The sequence below is a fragment of the Nicotiana tomentosiformis genome, chromosome 6, assembly GCF_000390325.3.
Source record: "Nicotiana tomentosiformis chromosome 6, ASM39032v3, whole genome shotgun sequence".
NCBI lineage: Eukaryota > Viridiplantae > Streptophyta > Magnoliopsida > Solanales > Solanaceae > Nicotiana > Nicotiana tomentosiformis.
In genome coordinates, this window is record NC_090817.1 from 129,209,340 (window position 1) to 129,229,629 (window position 20,290).

At 36.5% G+C, this 20,290-nt stretch overlaps 1 long non-coding RNA gene across 1 annotated transcript; it reads left to right on the forward strand.

Annotated features, from left to right (window-relative positions):
• Positions 1-2,397: 2,397 nt before the first annotated feature.
• LOC104101486 (uncharacterized) lies at positions 2,398-5,126 on the forward strand. Its single transcript, XR_004508330.2, has 3 exons — positions 2,398-2,480; positions 3,426-3,506; positions 4,865-5,126. It is a non-coding gene; the product is annotated as an uncharacterized lncRNA (long non-coding RNA).
• Positions 5,127-20,290: the final 15,164 nt, after the last annotated feature.

The window sequence follows — 20,290 nt, forward strand, 5'->3', positions numbered from 1 at the left end:
TGAATTTATGGCATATATATATATATATATATATATATATATATATATATATATATATATATTTTATATGATTATAAATGATTTTCTTTTTTTTTTTACGAACTAAAAAAAATAATTACAAACCAAGGGAATATATGCCAATGAAGTTGAAGCGTTGAACCAACCAGGTCCACGGTCCGTCTGTATTTGTCTTTTCATAGAACCGCGAATATATACAAAAAATAAATTGTCTTATGTCAGGTGGGTTGCAAATTGCACTATGCCCCTCTGTCAACTTCTCCACTTTATGATTTAAGTTATTCCAAAAGTAAAGTAACATATTTTTGTATTTGGAAAACTTTTAATTTTAAATTTTCTTATGCTAATGATATAGTTTTATAGTAATATAAATATTATAATAATATTTAATATCATAAGTTTTTTTTAAAAAGCTAGTATATCTTCTTTAAGCATTATTATATACCAGTCAAATAAATTATTTACATTAAAAAGACGGTGGAAGTAACATATTTCCGTCGCATATTTAGCTGTAACTCTTTATGATTGGAGTAGATAACAGAGATTAGATGCTTGATTCCAGTGTAGAATTAGATTTTTCAAAATCTTTTAAGCCGAGTTTGTGAATAATTAAGAGGAAACATTGAAAGATGGAAAGGAATTCCACTTATGGGAGAGAGAAAAAAGACTCAAGGATCCGATTATTGTTTAAGGATAATATGACTTGCCTTCTACTCGCTATGAAGTGGTATTTACCTTCTTTTTCTCCATGAAAATAATAGTGTATAATAATATTATTAACATTAACTTAACCAACGGTCAACTAGCCATAAAAGTCACAAAACTCAATTAGAATTTATAAATGAGCATTAATTTTTCAAAGGATCTATAAAACTAGAGAGATTACGAAGTACAAATACATTAATTACAAGAGAAAGCAAATAGAACTTACACCGCCAAATGAAGGATTAAATATGGCTGTTCTGGGAGAATGAAATGTTCAATATTTACACGTAACATAATTTAACGTTTTTATAGAATGAACTGCTTCAACAGAAAAAAAATTCCAACATATTGTAATTGAGAAATATGAGAGTGAAGAACAGAAGAAGCAAATAAAAGGTATTTTTCATGCCATAAAGATGATGCTTACTTCTTGTAAATTGTAAAGCAAATTCCACTGATTGGATTTTACGCAAATAGTCCGTTGGATTCACTTTTACCTTTTCTAGTTGGTATACATAGATTATATATAAATTATATATAATTATAACATATTAAGTATAAATTATACATATATTATACATCTGCTGACTACTTTTACTTTAAGTGGTTGGGTAAGCGGCTATTTAGGTTAATTCTTCAAAAGAGATGTAAACTGAAGCCCACTTGAGAAGGGCTGTAAGACTGTCGGGCAGAGGGAATTTATCGTAAGAATACAGGGTATTATTACTTTTAGCCTATGTCAGAAACTATTTATATTCGGTAGCCGAAAAAGTGTATAAAATTTATATAATTTTTGTATATAACATACAAAATATATATAAATACAAAATATATATAAAAAAAAAAAATCAGTTATTATTTTAAGAACCACTATACATTATCATTTTCCCTAAGAATATTTGAAGGCCCAACACCTTATCTTCTGCAATATTTCGTTCCATTCCAAAAGCTCCTACCCCAACGTAAGAGATACCAAGTCTTTTCCACTTCTTCCTTAACGTGTATATAGTTGAAATATTTATTTTTGGGTATTATGTGTGCGATGTGAATGTGAGATAATACAGTGTCTGATTGTTGACTTTAGCCAAAAGGATTAAGAGTTTAAATTAAGTGGACTAGTAGTTTGAAAAATGAGAACTTGTTTCAACTAGATATTTAAAGAGACAAGATTATTTATTGAAATGGAATTGCTGTCGATAATAACTGCTTAGTAGGTTTCACATAATTAAATAATGGGATTAATCAAATCGATGCTATATTTTTTCATTTACTACAGAGGCGAAGTCAGAATTTAAAATTTATGGATTCTGAATTTGCCTCGGAACCCATAGATCGTCTTAGTTACTGGGTTCACAATTAAATATTTATACATATTTAATAAATTTCTTCATATAAATACAGTGTTTAAGCAACCGAACCCGCACCTATAAGGCTAGCTCCGCCTCTGACTCTCTCTCTCTCTCTCTCTCTCTCTCTCTCTCTCTATATATATATATATATATATATATATATGATTATGAGGTTGAATTTAAAATATTTTTTATTATATAGAAAAGCCAAGTGTGGTCGACCAATGGCATAACTGTAAATTTAGCTCAAGGGTTAAACTGTCATTGCATTCAAGCAATAGCTCCATTAATGTTTCATGTTCTCTGAAAATTGACTGCTTCTCGATTGTTCTTCAGCATCTTCTTCTCTTTCAATCTTCTCCTCACTTCTTTCTTTCGACCTTTCTACTTTGGGTATTACAAATTCAGGTTAGTGTCTCTTCTATTTTTGATTTTATTTGTTTTTTCTATTTTATTTTTCATATTTTGTCTGCGATTCTCCTTTGTTGTTGCTGCTCTTTATTTTCGGTTTTTTTATATTCCCTTTGTTTCTCTTTATATTTCATGCCATTTGTTTTCATATGCTAGATATCTACTAATATACTTTCTGCTTTAAGTTGTGGTCTAAGCAATTGGCTTAAGATTTCAGTTAAATTTGATTTTTGTTTCCTTTTTGTTTGGTCTTCTCAACTCAAATTTCACTTTACTCTTTTCTAAAAACTTGTTCTTTAGAAGAATATTCCGTGAATAGCTGCAGAGATATCGAATACGAATAAAAAGCATAAAAATAAGCAAATATTGGAAGAAATACAATTTGACAAAAGGGTTAGGAGACGTGAATTAAATAGACTGATCACTGATGCCACCTGAAAAAAAAGGCCCTTTAGCATGAGATGAGGAAGCAGAATTGAATTAAAAATACGACGTCTTTCTGATAGTTCAATTAACGTTGAATAATCTAATGCTTCGTGCTCTGATTCTGCCAATGTTTATATCAATCAGAGCTCTCTTATCATAAGAAATTCATCGCTTCTCGCAAACAGGTTAACATCAAGCACAAAACATAAACTGCATACTAAAGAGTCAGAGATAATAATAAATCAAGATTGTTTAAAAATATTCTATTAGGAACAATAGTATTTACCTCTTTTTCAAGTTAATATCTTCTTGTATCAAAGTTCTAATATTTTGGGTGTGATTTCAGAGAATTTAGTTGCTCGAGTATTATCTTTGTTTCACTTTTATAGTAGATTTAGTGGTTTGTTTTTTCTCCCCTGCTACATTGCCTCATCTTTTTTTACTGTGATAAGTTGTTTCTCTTTACATATGTTGAAAATTAGTACCTGACTGTTCTTTTTTGTTTCCCGTTTATAGGTTCTACCTGGAAGAGTTTTAGTTGTGTTACTCGGTCTCTGAAGACAAGGGAAGACTTAAAGTTGTCAATGAATACGAAAGGTTGAATTTGTCTCTAGAAATACCTTTGAATTGTTTGTGCTCGAACCTAATAAGGAGCCACAAGATGATGATTAGGAAAAAAGATGATCGACCTATTAAAAGAATTTATAATACCACCTGAAAATGGCCTTCCATGGCGGCCTTTAAAATCTTGATCTGTTACATCTTCTTTAGTTAACTCTTTTGTTACATAAAATTAACTTTGACGTGCACCTCTACATTTGTCCAACTGAATTTTTTAAATTATTTGCAATAATCAATACTAGAGAAGTTTGAAATATAATAGGCATCCTAGCTTCAACACACATAATGTCATTATTCATTATGTGTAATAATTTGGCTGATGGTACATTTGAAAACAGAGAAGTATTTGTTTGATAACAAGAGGTGTAATTATATTTCATCAAAAGTAGTTAGGATTTATATATTATTATTCTTTATCTATTTTTTCTTCCGTTAGAGTTGAAAACTTTGTAGAAGGTTGATAACTTTTTTATTATGAAGTTAAAATTGTAATGGCCTAAATAGGATAGAGGGTGTCAAGCTGATTCTGAAATTTGCCTAAGAAGAACATTGTGATAACGATAATATCACGACAACTTATTTTGATAGTTTTTTCTTTCACTTAGTTATGTGGAGATATTATTTGAACCAAATCCTGAATTTTTTGTTTATTAAAATTTTCTCTTCAACAATTAGATTCCTTTGTTCATAGGCAGAGTTACAACCATATATGGTAATTAAGGACAATGCCTTGAAAAAAGGTATGTCAATTACCAATAAAACTTACAATGATGAATGATCTATCGTAGTTACATTAAATTCTTAAATTATTCAATCTCTTTCATAACCTGGAGTCTTCCAACAATTGTGAAAGCCAAATAGGAGCTTTCTACAAACAACTCCAGGAAAGCTATGAAAAATTTAATAAATTTCACAGCAATTTATTTTCAGGGACTAGTATACCTACAAACACATTATTTTTTGTGGTTAATGCCTGATTTTTCAGGTAGTAAGATATCATTTCTAGACTGAACAACATGATTTAAAAGAGTAGGTAGGCAGTAATATTGTCAAATTAATTAATACATTATGTTATACGGGTTTTGAAACTTGATCTTTTTTCATAATTTTACATATATCAATATCTTTTGTTAATAAGTAAACAGAACTCCGATGTAAAAATTGTACAACTTTCGAAGTAGAGTGCATCATTTTTGTTAATATGTAAATAGAATATGTAAATAGTACTCTCATGTATGTTAAAACTATACAACTTTTCAATGATGCCTCTTATCTTTTTTGCAATTTCTTATAATAACAAAGTTAATTGTGAATGATGATTTCAAATTTTACAGTATTGGGTGATATTATCTATGGAGCAAGATGAGTCCAAGGCGATGGCTAATGGTCGAGGGACTAAGACGAGGACTGGCAATTAAAAACATGAATAAGCAATACTTCTTTAGTACTGTCCATAAACTAATAAACTACGACAAGTCAGTATATTGATAATTAATTAGCAATGGTTCGCTACATATATATTGGTATGCTATACATAAAAGGACTTCATACCACAGACATTGTCAATTTTCTATGTTAGTCTCCCATTTCCTAATAGCATCAAGTCTAAAGAAGGTTTGTGTAATAGTTTTATGACGTGGATTTTAGAAGTAAAACAACTCATGTAAAGCGAAAAATGTAAAAATGACACAACTTAGGTATCCTAAATTTCAATCATTACAAATGTTACGCCGCGTTAGACAACGAAAACGTTACTAGTTGTTTGCAATTTTATAAACATGTTTTTTTGCAACTCACATAAACGAGCTGAAAGCATATCTTATTATGATCATATTATATGATCAGTTGGTGGTGGTCTGTGCACAGAAATTATATTAAATGGTAAAACGTACACTTGGAAATCCAATTCGTAATTGTAGGATCAACGACCAAAAGTTGAATCGGCTTTTTATTTTTTATGTTTGTTGTTCTCTTTTTTGAAGGTGGAGTGAGGCATAAGAAAACACGCCGTACGATGGCTATTTATTAATTTTTCTATCGTGTTAATCAATAAATATATATATAAAAGAATAAATTTATTCTGCATGTACCCATACACTCTTATAATCTAGGTAAACCGATCCTTCGCAGGCCGTCAGCCAGACACTCCCAATTTAATTTTTTTTTTTTGAGTCTTATGTTTCTTCTCATCTCAAAAATTTTCATTTAACTCTAACTTATGCACCACACGAGAAAGTAGGAACACTTTAAAAGAACTCATTCCATCTAATCCCTTCCTAAACAATTATATTTATGGAATACATAATTTATATATATATATATATATATATATATATATATATATATATATATATATATCAAAGTAAAAATATAACATGAAAATAGAAAAGTTAAAAAAAAAAGGAAAAAATGGATTTTACGTTTTTTGTTTGACAAAGTTGCTGAAAAATTTCCTGTAACAAAAGTAGTTAAGAGTTTCCTTTTACAACTTGTTTGGATAGTCGTTACATATTGTATCGTATCGTATTGTTATTTTAAATACGATGTTTGTTTTGGTTGTTACGTAAATTTTATTGTATCGTATCGTTAAATCCGTCGTTACGTAACAACGAAATGTGCCACTTTATGTAACGACCGATTTGGTGTGGTTGCGTCGTTATCTTGTCTTTTTCTCTCATCTCACCCTTCACTATTATTAAATAATTTTATTTTATCATTATCCTACCTTTTTATGTAATAAATTTACCCGTATCATAATTTTTCTTTATAATATTGTAAACTTATTCTTCATATTGTTGGTGCAGATATCATAAAACAACGACAAACGATACAATCTATCCAAATATTGTATTCATCAAACGATACAGTACAATACAATACAATATAATACAATACGATACATTATGAAACGATGTGTAACAACCATCCAAACAAGTTGTTAATGTATTGTCCTTTTCTATTTATGTATCGAAAATATTAGAATTTAAAATAATTTGATTCCTTCTTGAAATATATATTTCCTTTTAATTAACTTAAGATTTTAGGAATTGAAGATATTTTAGTTCCTTCTCTGAAACGTACTTTTCTCATTTATTTATGGTAGGTATTTTAGGAATGTGTTTTTCACTTTTCTAAATCAAGGTCCTAAATTGGAAAGTAATTAAATGAGTATTTTTAAATATTAGGAAAGTAAATTGAATGATTAATACTATATATAGAAAAATAATTAAATGACTATTTTGTCCAGTGTGAACTCTATTTTAAAGGGGTAAAAAAGACGAACGATATTTTGCTAAGGGCCTTCGTGCTTTTAATATAATATAGATTAATTTATTTCCATCACTTTCGTTTAATAATTATGAGCATCATTAAATATCTATTCAAAGTTTAATCACTTGTTTTTCACAAATAATTATTAAGCACTCCTTTTGGTTCATAGTAAGTGACCATTTTACCCTTTTATTTTGGTCCAAAATAGATGTCCATTTATATAATCAAGAAAGAATTAATTTTATTTTTGTAAAATTTGCCCGTATTTACTAATAAAAGGTGAAAAGTGCATGTTTTGAATGTGTGTGTTATTTCTTGTGTGAGTTGCGAGAGCTCACGCCGCTTTTGAAGTGACAATATGCTCATTACGTGTTTCTTATGTGTAGGAATAAACTGATGCGGAAAAAGATCAAATAGAGAAAAAATTGGTGAAAAAAGAGCTGAAAAGAAAAGTCCCGGACAGCGAAGCGAAGTTCAGTTCGCTAGACCGGGACCGGAGCAGAAGAAATCAGAAAAGTCCTGGACAGCGAAGCGAAGTTCACTTCGCCAGACCGAGACCGTAGCAGAAGAAACTATCTTTTCCAATCCGAAATAGAAGAAGAAAAATTCGCCCCATACAAACCCTAGTCGCTATAAATGCATCCTAAAGCGTGCTTTTGAGGGAGATACCACTTTGGAAGGAGAGAAGACTTTGGAGAGGCAAGAACACGCTTGGAGCAAGGAGAAGGATTCAACTTCACAATTTTTCCTCTTTCTTCCTATTTTCCATTGCTATGGATTCTAGTCTTGTATTTGAGCAAACAACTATAAGTTGCTAAATTCTCATCTAGGGTTTGATGGAACCTATTCAAGGATGATTTTTCCATTGCGTTTAATATAAATATACCATTTATTTTTCTCTACTTGTTCAACTATATTATTATTGTTGTTGATTGAAGGGCCCTCAAATGACTATGCCTATTTAGTGTGTACTGCCCGAGAGAGAGAGAAAGAGAGAGAGAGAGAGAGAGAGAGAGAGAGAGAGAGAGAGAGAGAGAGAGTATGCATTTAGGTAGTTGTTGAAAAATAATATCACTCCTAACGTCTTTGAGAGATCAATACAGAGGGTTTAAAGGCGAGATTAGAGATAACGAAACCTTGGTGCGATCGTAGTGAGCGGTGAATTAGTGCTAGCTAGCGTAGTTCGAGAGAATACGTCTAGTAAATTATGGTATGGTTGCTCGAGAGAGAGATACGACATCCAAAGTACTCACGATCGGTAGAGAATATTGGGCGAATTCATAGGAAACATAGCGGGGGAGATTCCGACAATAGGGGAAATCAAAACCCTAGACTTTTCTAATCTTGTCTTACAATATTTGCTTTGTTAGTAATAAAATTACTGCTTTCTAAGCCATTATTTAACATTTCTGAAGGTTGATTACTTGAATTCTTGCGAAACTAGTAGTTGCGATTAGTAGGTTAATTCCCTATGGGATTGGACTCCGGACTTGTAACCGGATTATATTTACAACGATTTCTAGACCTCTTAGGAGGCATAGCTTGACGTGATCAAATTTGGGCGTTGTTGACTAGGAACTAATGGTATAGCCGTAGGTGTACATATTGCTAGGTTTCAAGTTTAAACTTTTATTTTATTTTTTAGTAATTGATTTTTTTATTTTAGTTTTATTTTTAAATTTGAGAAACATGACATCGTGAAATTATGGGAGTTTTGATGTTGGTAATTCTATTGTTGATCTTCCTTGTGTATATTGTGGAGGAAAATAATTGTAGCAAAATTATCAAAATATTTCCGAGAGCGAGTTATGTGGACCAACTCAATCTTATGTGTGGAATGTATGTGATGTTTGTGGTGTTCAAGATGGTCAGTTTTATAGTTGTGCTTATATGTATTATCCTCCCTTTATTATGATGGTTCTACTTTTTCTTGTGAGGTTAAGAGGAAAAAAGAACCCGGTGAAGCTAACCTGAAGGAGATCAAAGATAAAGTATTTCATGGAACAAAGTAATGAGAAATAAATGCAAATACAAAGGCTATGAGATACTATCCAAAGGCAAGGGGCAACTATTTATAACCTGGAGGCACAAGCGAGTCAATTGGTTGAAGCATTTAATGCTCAACAAGCTAATATTGTTGATAGTAGCCAAAAACAACATGCATTAGATGCAGAAATTGAAGTGCTAATGGAGGAGGTCAGAGTAAAACACCAACAATCTATCAAACTAGAATTTGAGGATGTCGATGTTGTAAAAGAGATACTAGAGTCAACCAAGGACATTGATGATACAAATTTAGTTGACTCTAGTGTCATTGGTATTAAGGATGTTGACAGTCCCAAAGTTTATGTAGTTGAGCGCATTGGCCTACATTTCAAGCATTTTTTCACATTGTGTTTGGATGATCATATGGAAATAGAGTCATCCGAGCAAATTGAGGAGTCAAGGAATAAGGAACAAGGTGCCTACATTCTGGAATTCTTCTTGATAGAAAGTCAGGATTACACACCTCATCTAAAGGCCAAGAAGTGCAGAATACTACATTGTTTCTTTGGGCCAGTTAGATTCTTTCCACCACCCCAGGAGCATAATCATAAGCTTGAAGCAAAACTTAGGGTTCAATTCATAAGCTAGAGGTGGAGGCAAAAAGTGATTTGCGTCGTGCCGCGACGTTAAATCAAGCGTTTGTTGGGAGGCAACCCAGCTTTACTACTTTATATATATATATATATATATATATATATATATATATATATATATATATATATATATATATATATATATATTTTTATTGTTGTATTATTTTGTAATATTATTTTTTTATTTCTCTAGGAGGATAGGAAGCAAGGCTATTGGAAGAAAGCAAAAGCAAGTGATATGATTAGAATTAAGTGTGGGGTTCCCGCATAATGAACCAAGTATGGGAGAAGTCTGAGTACCCTATGAGCTGTTAACACTTCGGCCGTTGGCATACCAGAGAGTGTTTTTTACCCTCTTGTATTTATAGGTGTGTATTGGGGATAATGCACAATTTTAAGTGTGGGGTGAAGAGACTGTTTGGGAGTTCCTATACTATGTTAGTTGTGTTATTTTATGTGTGTTGAAAAAAAAATCAAAAAAATAAAAAAATTAGGTAGAAATAATCCTCAATGGGTTTTCTTATGGCCACGGTTCTTTTTCAAGGGATGACTCTTTGAACCGGGTAGTATTCCTTTTTAGGTAGAATGTTCAATAAAGTTTTGGACTTTCCCCGAGGATGGACTTCCTAGACAGTTTTTTTGAGGGTTTAACGTCCAATGAAAAACACAAAAAGATTTTTGTTTTTTTTCTTTTTGAACTAATAATGGAATGAGGAGAACTTGAGTATCTATGTTTTTTGACATATTTTATATCGGGGCTTAGGTTAGGAATATTTGAACTAAGTACTTTCTTCATGGTATTTGTAATTACATGCCTCGAAAATATGTGAGAGGCTTTCTTTTGACACCGAGGCTCATCTTTGAGTAATTTTCGTGTGATTAAATTTTATGATGACTATGCTAGTTGCTTTAACTTGAGAGTCAGTTCCGAGTCGTCCTGAGTGAGTCATCGGCATTGTGTGAGGTGAGCTTTTGGTGTATTCTGTGCCATCCTTGCTAGTCTAGAACTTGCCTCATGTGTGAGTCGAAGCGAAATAATTAAGTCATATAACTTTGGGAACTGATATAGGCTTTCCTTTATTGATCATTTAGCCTATTTTCCTACCAGTGCTAATATTATCCGTAGTCATCCCTTTTGAGCATGTAGACTTTTTCTTTGGCAACGACATTACAAGCCAAACCCCCTTTGTGTTCAATCAATCTCGTTGAACCGTTACCTCCGAAAGTACTTAATTAGCTAGAAGAGTAAATAAAGATATTGGGTAGCTTTTGAGTGGAACCATAGAAATGCCGACAAGGTGCACTTGTGTACAAAAAAAAGGTACTTGCCGAAAATACCAAATTAAGGAGAGTGAAAAAAAAAAGAAAAAAAAAAGAATAACACCTCTCATATCTTTGTCTAGGCTAGTAAATATCTATATGTTGATGTGCTTAATGAAGAAAGGCTTAAATGTGTATGGTTTCATGGAAAGACATTGAAATAGTCATGGCAAAGAAGGTGCTTAGAAGCGAAGTATAGTGAATTAAAGTGTTTAGGAGGGTTAGTCACTATTTTCTTAAATATATCCTACCCGTCCTTTAGCCTACATTACAACCTATAAAGTCCTACTTGATTTTAGACTTTGTGATCTTAAATTAGTAGAGACTTATAATACGGGCAAGCCTATAGTACGAACTTGGATGGAATAAGAGTTTCTTTGTGAGAGTGAGAAAATTCTTCCAATTTGAGAGTCCTTAAAATATACTTGAACTTATATTGAGTGTGTGGACTACTTTCTCTGTGGTTTGTTGGTAATAGCACATGATTTGCAAAGGATTGGTAGACACCTTGATTTTTGAGTTGGCACAAGGAGCGAGTCATAGTTTGGAATGTATTAGAGTCAAGTTTTGAGGCAAAAATATTAGAAAGAGCCACATGAATATTTTAAATGATCTTGTCATTAGTTTTAAAATTGAGAAAAGATATGAAGAGAGCATATGTTGGGTTCTAAGCAATGATATAAACCATTTTCATTGGTGTGATACTTGAGTATGTTTTGAAATATGTTTCTTGCCGATGCGCTTAATTTTGAGTTGCTCGAGTACGAGCAAGAGTTTAAGTGTGGGGTGGTGATAAATGATGAAAGTGCATGTTTTAAGTGTGTTTGTGTGTTATTTCTTGTGTGAGTTGCGGGAGTTCAAACCGCTTTTGAAGTGAAAATATGCTCATTACATGTTTCTTATGTGTAGGAATAAACTAATGCAGAAAAGGATCAAAGAGGAGAAATATTGGTGAAAAAAGAGCTGAAGAGAAATTTTCCGGCTAGCAAAGCGAGGATCATTTCGCCAGACCGGGATCAGAGCAGAAGAAACCAGAAAATTCCTGGACAGCGAAGCGAGGTTCACTTTGCTAGACCAGGACTAGAGCAGAAGAAACCAGCTTTTCCAATCCGAAATAGAAGAAGGAAAATTCGCTACATACAAACCATAGTCATTATAAATACATCCTAAAATGTGCATTTGAGGGAGATACCACTTTGGAAGGAGAGAAGACTTTGGAGATGCAAGAGCACGCTTGGAGCAAGGAGAAAGATTCAACTTCACGTTATTTTCTCTTTCTTCCTATTTTCCATTGGTATGAATTCTAGTCTTGTATTTGTGCAAACAACTATGAGTAGCTAAATTCTCATCTAGGGTTTGATGGAACCTATTGAAGGATGATTTTTTCACCGCGTTTAATATAAATTTTCCATTTGTTTTTATCTACTTGTTAAACTATATTATTATTGTTATTGATTGAATGAGCCTCAATTGACTGTGCCTATTTAGTGTATACTGCTTGAGAGCGAGTACGCATTTAGGTAGTTGTTGAACAACACCACTCCTAACGTCAATACAGAGGGTTTAAAGGCGGGATTAAAGATAACAAAATCTTGGTGCGATCATAGTGAGCAGTGAATTAGTCCCAGCTAGCGTAGTTCATGAGAATACGTCTAGTAAATTATGGTAGTTGCTCAAGAGAGAGCTACGACACCCAAAGTACTCACGATTGGTAGTGTAATGACCCAACCAGTCGTTTTGCCTTCTAGAACTCTATTTCCTTAAATAAAACTCCATGTATGTGCTTTTACTATTTTATAACTTGCGGGATAATTAGTTCGGGATTTAGAAGGGTTCGGGTTGAAATCGGAATACTTGATTCCTTGGTTGGCTTTAAAAAGGCTAAGTTTGACTTCGGTCAATATTTTTAGAAAACGATCCCGGAATCAGGATTTGATGGTTCCAATAGGTTCGTATGATGATTTTGGACTTGGGCGTATGTTTGAATCAGGTTTTGGATAACCCAGGAGCGTTTCGGCGCTTAATAGTGAAAGTTAGCTATTTGAAGGTTTTAAAGTCATTTAAATTTGATTTGGAGTAGGTTTTTGAGCAATCGAGATCTGTTTGGAATTTTGAGCATGGGAATAGTTCCGTGTGGTGATTTAAGACTTGCTCGTAAAATTTGGTATCATTCTGAGTAGTTTAAGTATGTTTCGGGGCATTCAGAGTAAGTTTGAAGAATTTGAAATTTCTAAGTTGAATCAATTTGGTTTGGGGTATGATTCTTAGTTTTGATGTTCTTTTATGCATTCCGAGAGTTCGAGCGAGTCCGTTTTATGATTTCAAACCTGTTGGTATGTTCAGACGGGGCCCCTGGGGCCTCGGGTGTTAATCGGACGAGGCTCGGACCAAGTTTGGACTTAGGAGCAGCAGCTGAAGCTTCCAGCTTCTGCTGCAATCGCACATGCGCTTGGCCAGCCGCAGGTGCGAGCTCGCAGAAGCGAGCCAAGAGCCATAGAAGCGAACTAGCCAGGGATGCCCAGGGATCACAGAAACAGATTTTTTGTCGCACCTGCGAGCGCGCAGGTGAGGAGGAAGAGGGCGCAGAAGAAGACACGCAGAAGCGATCCTAAGGCCGCAGATGCAGAGCTTGGTCAGGTGGGGGAAACTCGCACCTGCGAGGATTGTTCTGCAGGTGCAGGACCGCAGATGCGGCCGAGGCTCCGCAGGTGCAAATATCGCAGAAGGCAGAACCTTCATTTAAGTCGGGGCTTAGCCATTTTGAGCTCATTTTTCTCCATTCTTGGGCGATTTTGGAGCTTCTTGAGAGGGATTTTCACTAGCAACTTGGTGGTAAGTTAATTATACTTATTGTGAGTTAAATATATATATTATGGATAGATTTTAACATGTAAATTGTGGAAAGCAAAGGTTGATATGAAAAACCTAAATTTTTATAAAAATGAGATTTTAACCACGAAAACAGTTATGGAATGGGATGGAAATTTTATATTTGAGTTCTTGAAATTATGAATAACGATTTCCTCCAAATATTTTCGGAATCTGGGCACGTGGGCTCGGGGTGAATTTTAGGAATTTTACCATTTTGGGTCGGGTAATTAATCTAATAATCTAATTTTGAATTATTGAGCATGTACTGATTAAATTATATAATATTTGGCTAGTTTCGGATTTTTCGGCACCAAATTGAGGCTTTAATGCAAAAATTTGAATCTGGAAGGGAGCTTTGAGGCGAGGTAAGTCTCTTGTCTAACCTTGTAAGAGAGAATTTACCCCATAGGTATTGTAAATAAATATTTGCTCCTAATTGTGGGGGCTACGTACGTAGGAGGTGACGAGAGTCCGTGCGTAGCTACTATTATGCTATTGTTCAGGTAGTTTTAGGACCTAAATTCATGAACTATTTGGAAATTCTTGCACTATACTTGTTAAATTAAAATGCCTAATTTATTAATAATTGTTGGAGAAATTGTGAAAAACTGCTAATGAAATCCGTATTATTTTTGTATAAAACCTCATTAATATCTAAATCAAATGCTTATAAAGTATTCCTTTTCTTCTTGTGGAGCGGGTCGAATGACTCGGCAGTAGATAGAGGCATTTACGGATCATGACGCATGTCCCTCGGCAGTATACATGACACTCTAGATTGGGCCGTACGACCTCAGCATAAATCGTGCTTAAAAATAATAACCTTGACATTTTATTGCAGCTTGTGAAGATAAATGATTAACTGGAAATTATTGAATTTGAAAGAATTATTTATTTTCGCTTGTTAAGAAAATTATTGTTATTCACATAAACCATGTCTATTTAAATATTTCTATTTAAATATTATTGACCCATAGTGAGTGTCAAAATCAATCTCTAGTCACTACTTCTTCGAGATTAGACTTGATACTTACTGGTTATACGTTGTTTACGTACTCATGCTATGTTTGCTGCACTTTTCGTGTAGGACCTGAGACAGGTGCAACGGGTGGTCCTACCAGCGCGTACCTCAGATATCCCGAGGCTTAGTGGTGAGCTGCTTCCTGATTCGTACTGCAGCCCTGGAGTCTCTCTCTCTTTTGTATTTTGTATTTTGTCTATTTCATATTCAGACAGTGGTTAGAAATTTGTATAATCTACTAGATGCTTATATACTTGTGACACCAGGTCTTGGCACACACACTAGTAGAATTATTATTTTTCTTGGTTTTTATTTAATCAAAACCTTTTATATTTTTTTTAAATTTTGCTAGTAAGAAGATTTTAATTACTCGAAAAATTATTAAAAGAATAAATATATGTTTAATTCACTAGTTGGCTTGCCTAGATGTGATGTTGGACGCCATCATGAACTATAGGTGAAATTGGGTCGTGACAACATGGTAACAGAGCACTAGGTTCACGTAGGTCTCACAAGTTATGAGTAGGCCTAATAGAGTCTTGTGGATCGATACGGAGACGTCTGTACTTATCTTCGAGAGGCTATAGGGTGTTAGGAAACTACCTTTCTTCATCTCCTATCGTGTCGTTGGTGTAGTACTAAATATATTTCTCTTATTCTCTCACAGATGGTGAGAACGCGCTCTTTGGATGTTCCAGACCAGGGAAGAGCTGCTCCCCATATTGTTAGAGGCCGAGGGAGGGCTCCAACCTTTGGTAGGGGACGAGGACGTCCCAGGGTTACTCCAGCTATGCTACAAGTGGGTCCAGCGGCGGATCCTATTATTAAGGAGCAGGGCGAGGTGCCTTCCGCAAAGCCAGCTCCGGTGGATTTCACGTCCGCACCGGGATATCAGGAGGTCATGGGACGTATGTTGCGGTTCATAGACACTATGACGCAGGCCGGTTTATTTCCGGCACACCCAGCCACATCTCAGGCAGGAGGGAGAGCACAGACCCCAATCGCACATGCTCATAGGAAGGCAACTGCTGTATATCAGACCCAGGGTGTCTACCCGTGGGTGGAGCCCAGCCAGTGGCAGCAGCTACACCTGAGTCCAGACCAGCTGCGGCCGGCGAGCCGCAGAAGCTATTGGACAGATGGACCAGACTACATCCTCTTGTATTTAGGGGTGAGAGATATGAGGATCCCCAGGACTTCGTTGATCGGTGCAGGGACAGATTGCACAACATGAGGATATTGGAGTCTCATGGGGTGGACTTTGCTACTTTTCAGCTGGAGGGCAGGGCCCGTAGGCGGTGGAAGTCCTATCTTCTTGGAAGACCAGCAGATTCTCCTCCCATGACTTGGGACAAGTTCACCCATATTTTCCTGGATAGGTATATTCCACCCTTCTAGAGGGAAAAGTTGCGGTTTCAGTTTAAGCAGCTCCAGCAAGGTCAGATGTTAGTGACCAATTATGAGGCGAGGTTCTCTAAGTTGTCTCGCCATACACTTATGATACTCCCTATTGATGTGGAGAGAGTGCGAAGGTTTGTTGCGGGTTTGCACACTGGCATTCAGGACACTATATCTCGAGAGGTCGATATGGGGACTTCTTATGAGTTGGTTGTAGAGATTGCCCGGAGGATTAAGGGTGTGCATCAGCGTAGCCGAGAGAAGGTTATGTGACATAAGCGGTTTAGATATTCTGGAGAGTTCAGAGGTGCCCCGTCTGGTGGGGTAGAGGTTAGTTCGTGAGAGGGTAGTCTAGCTGGCTCCCATATCTAGCACCACCGCCTCCTCAGGGTGCTCCGGTACGACCTTATTTCAGTGCTATGCCAGAGAGTTCTTATCGCCCATTGGCTATTAGGGGTTCTTCCAGTGGGTATCCAGGTCATCAGGGCCAGATCTCAGGTCTGCACTCCATCGTACCGAGGGGTAGTTTCGAGTGTGGGAATTTCAGTCATATGCGGAGATTCTGCCTCAGGCTTCGGGGTAGGCCCGTGCAGCAGGGTCAACAACCTATGATTACAGCACCAATTGCTCTACCAGCCATCCAGCTGCTCGGCGGCAGAGGGCAGATGGGTATGGGCCGTCCTAGTGGTAGAGGCCAGCCAAGTGGCGCTCCATCTCAGTTCTATGCTTTTCCGGCCAGACCAGATGCAAAGGCCTCAGATGTCGTGATCACAAGTATTATTTCTATTTGCAGCAAAGATGCCTCCATATTATTTTATCCAAGGTCTACATATTCCTATGTGTCATCTCTATTTGCTCATTTCCTGGGTGTTTCTCGTGAGTCCTTGGGTACTCCTGTTTATGTGTCAACTCTTGTGGGCGATTTTATTGTTATGGATCAGATCTACCGGTCCTGCATTATTACATTTTGTGGTTATAAAACTACAGCAGATCTTCTACTGCTTGAGATGACTGACTTCGAGATCATCCTGGGCATGAACTGGTTATTTCCATATCATGCCATCCTAGATTGCCATGTCAAGACTGTTACCTTGACGATTTCAGTGTTTCCTAGGTTGGAGTGGAAGGGTTCCTCTGCCAACGCATCTAATTAGGTTATTTCCTTTCTGAAGGATCGACACATGGTTGATAAGGGTTGTTTAGTTTATCTAGCCTATGTTCGGGACACTACTGCAGAGACTCCAGTGATTGATTCAGTGCCTGTAGTCCGGGAGTTCTTCGATGTATTTCCTTTAGATCTTCCAGGCATGCCACCAGATCGTGATATTGATTTATGTATTAACTTGGATCCAGATACCCAGCCTATATCTATCCCACCATATCACATGGCTCCGAAAGTGTTGAAGGAGTTAAAAGAACATCTTGAGGAGTTACTAGCCAAAGGGTTCGTCAGACCGAGTGTATCTCCTTGGGGTACACCGGTATTATTTGTGAAGAAGAAGGATGGAACTATGCGGATGCGTATTGATTATCGCCAATTGAACAAAGTTACCATTAAGAACAAGTACCCGTTGCCATGTATTGATGATCTATTTGACCAGTTGCAGGGTGCTAGGGTATTCTCTAAGATTGACTTGAGATCGGTGTACCATCAGTTGAAGATTCAGGATTCGGATATTTCGAAGATTGCTTTCTAGCCTAGATATGATCATTATGAGTTTCTGGTGATGTCCTTCGGTTTGACTAATGCCCTAGCGACATTTATGGATCTGATGAACCGGGTGTTCAGTCCATGCATTGATTCGTTTGTGATTTTCTTCATTGATGACATTTTGAGCTACTCACGCAGTAAGGAGGAGCACAAGAAGCATATGAGAGTGGTGCTTCAGACCTTGCGGGAACAAAAACTATATGCTAAGTTTTCCAAGTGTGAGTTTTGGCTAGACTCTGTAGCATTTTTAGGGCATATTGTATCGGGCGAAGGTATTAAAGTTGATCCCAAAAAGATCAAGGCAGATCAGAATTGTCATCATCCCACTTCGGCGACTGAGATCAGGAGTTTCCTAGGGTTACAAGGTTATTATCATCGATTCGTGGAGGATTTTTCATCTATTGCAGCACCTTTGACTAGATTGACCCAGAAGGGTGCTCCGTTCCGATGGTCCGATGATTGTGAGGTGATCTTTCAGAAGCTCAAGACATCACTGACTACAACACCAGTGTTAGTGTTGCCTTCCGGTTCAGGGATGTATACAGTGTATTGTGATGCTTCACACGTTGGCCTGGGTTGCGTATTGATGCAGGATGGGCAAGTTATTGCATATGCTTCACGTCAGCTGAAGCCTTACGAGAAGAATTACCTGGTACATGATTTAGAATTAGCTGTGATTGTTCACGCTCTTAAAATTTGGACGCATTATCTTTATGGAGTGTCCTGTGAGGTTTACACCAATCATCTCAGCTTGCAGCATTTGTTCAAGCAGAGGGACCTCAATTTGAGACAACGCCGGTGACTCGATTTACTGAAAGATTATGATCTTGCCATCCTTTATTATCCGGGCAAGGAAAATGTAGTTGCAGACGCCTTGAGCAGAAAGGCGGAGAGTATGGGTAGCTTGGCCTTCATTGCAGCAGAGGAGAGGCCATTAGCTTTGGATATTCAGTCCTTGGCTAACAAACCTCTGAGGTTGGATATTTTCGAGCCCAGTCAATGTCACGACCCAAAAACCCACTAGTCGTGATGGCACCTAACCCAACCCGTTAGGTAAGACAATTTTCAACTATCCAATTCCAATGAAATTAATTAAAAGAAAATATCTAAAACCGATATATCTCCCCAAGAACTGGTAGTACAAATCATGAGCTTCTAAGAATAGAGTATGCAAAGCGGAAATGAAATAAATACATAGTCTGTTTGAATAATACATAAACAGAGCTTTTATAAATCTAAGGCTACCCTGAACAAGAGGCAGCTACAACAGGAACGCAGGTACATCTTCAAGTCCCGCAACCATCGAGCACAGCAACAACAATAGCCAACATCTGCACGCAATGTGCAGAAGTGTAGTATCAGTACAACCGACCCCATGTACTGAGTAAGTAACAAACCTAGCCGTAGGTTGAAAGTAGTGACGAGCTTCCACCAAGTCGGGTCCAAAACTAATAGTCCACAACAATCCATAACAACATAAAGCAAATAATACTAGAAGTAACTCAAAGACAAAATGCTCAGCCAAATCATAATTTCAAAATAGTAGTTCTTTCTTTTAAATACATCAGTGAAAACCCAAATCGTTTGCTGGAGTTGCCAAAAATATGAATAGTTTGAAAACAATAAATTTCTCCCAAAATCTTGTCAATAATAAATAAGATGTTTCATTTTCCTTCCGGATAACCCGTGGAAAAAAAAAACAAATGCATCACTTTGCCTATCTGTCAACAATGTGTGAAAAATCATGAATGATGTGATGCAGTACAGCACGAGAAAATACATCTCTATGCATGTATGTCATGTGTGCTTGCCAATGCAATGCAACTCAATGATAAAAATTATAAATAGCCCCTCGGGCAGAACATCACTCATATACAGCCCCTCGGACAACCCTCACAGTCACTCGTGCCACTCGGGCATACCTCACAATCACTCTTGCCACTCGGGCATACCTCACAGTTACTCATGCCTCCCAGTCACTCATCACTCGGCACTCAACACTCGGCACTCGCACTCAGTAGGTACCTGCGCTCACTTGGGGTGTGTACAGACTCTGAAGGGGATCCTTCATCCCAAGAGTTATAATCTGCACGGACAACTCACGTGCCATCATATCAATACCTGGATCCGCATGGTCAACTCACGTGCTACGCGGACAACTCACGCGCTATGGTATAAATACCTGGACCCGCACGGTCAACTCACGTGCTACGCGGACAACTCACGCACTATGGTATTAATATCCTTACAATCAGGCCCTCGGCCGATATCAAATATGCTGCGGCGTGCAGCCCGATCCCATAAATATACAACATGCTGTGGCGTGCAGCGCGATCCCATAAATATACAACATGCTGTGGCGTGCAGCCCGATCCCATGAATATGAAACATAAATCAGGCCCTCGGCCTTACTCAGTCATAAACCTCTCAAGTCACTCAGGCATCTCAGTAAAACAGGGCATTCGGCCCAAAATATTTTTATGCATCAAAATAGAGTCATAAAACTGAGTCATGATATGTAATGAAATAA